The following is a 459-nucleotide window of genomic DNA, read 5'->3' as shown; positions in this document are numbered from 1 at the left end:
CCCACGGAGCACACAGGAGACCCACGGAGCACACAGGAGTCCTGGGGGACACACAGGAGTCCGGCAGGCACACGGGGGTCCTGGGGGACACACAGGGGTCCCGGGGGCACACAGGAGTCCTGGGGGACACACAGGGGTCCCAGGGGCACACAGGGGTCCCGGGGGGCATGCAGGGTTCTGGGGGGCACACAGGAGTCCTGGGGGACACACAGGGGTCCCAGGGGCACACAGGGGTCCCGGCGATGCACACGGGGAGCGGGAGCCTCTCCCCATCCCGGCGGAGCCACCCCGAGGTCCCTGAGGACGCCGAGCCCGGTCCCCTGAGGGCGCTCGGTCCTGCGCCGCCCCCGGCCGGGCCGGCAGAGCCTTTCCGGGGGGGCCGCTGGCCGGGGCCGCCCCTTCCCCGCCGGACATCTGGGAACGTCGTTAGGGCCGCTCCGCTCAGGAAGTTTTTCACAC

Source organism: Motacilla alba, chromosome 14 (genome assembly GCF_015832195.1).
Source record: "Motacilla alba alba isolate MOTALB_02 chromosome 14, Motacilla_alba_V1.0_pri, whole genome shotgun sequence".
In the NCBI taxonomy this organism is placed as follows: domain Eukaryota; kingdom Metazoa; phylum Chordata; class Aves; order Passeriformes; family Motacillidae; genus Motacilla; species Motacilla alba.
Note: the sequence above shows the minus strand (reverse complement) of the source record.